This window comes from Penaeus monodon, chromosome 31 (genome assembly GCF_015228065.2).
Source record: "Penaeus monodon isolate SGIC_2016 chromosome 31, NSTDA_Pmon_1, whole genome shotgun sequence".
NCBI lineage: Eukaryota > Metazoa > Arthropoda > Malacostraca > Decapoda > Penaeidae > Penaeus > Penaeus monodon.
This window is the reverse complement of record NC_051416.1, coordinates 16,227,925-16,228,254: the sequence shown is the minus strand read 5'-3', so window position 1 is coordinate 16,228,254 and position 330 is coordinate 16,227,925.

The window sequence follows — 330 nt, the reverse complement described above, 5'->3', positions numbered from 1 at the left end:
CATGGCATCTCAAAAACGTAATGTTATTTAACCAATTTCACTGAAGTTATAATTCTGTTCAAATTTTATTTTTCTTAATTAATTGAATCCGTCAAACAAAGCGTATAAAAAGTTTGATATATGATATGGTAGTCATCTGTTATTCACTTTGCATATGATATGACATTTAAAGTATGGATGAGTATATTACTTATTTATTTTTTTCAAAGTTAATATTAACTCTGCAGCAAAATTTGTGATTATGTTTGTTAAGAAAGGAAGTGCTTTTAAGTTTGAAATGTGTGGCCATAGATTACGATTCTTGGATTTTTGAGAGATAGAGGGGGGGGG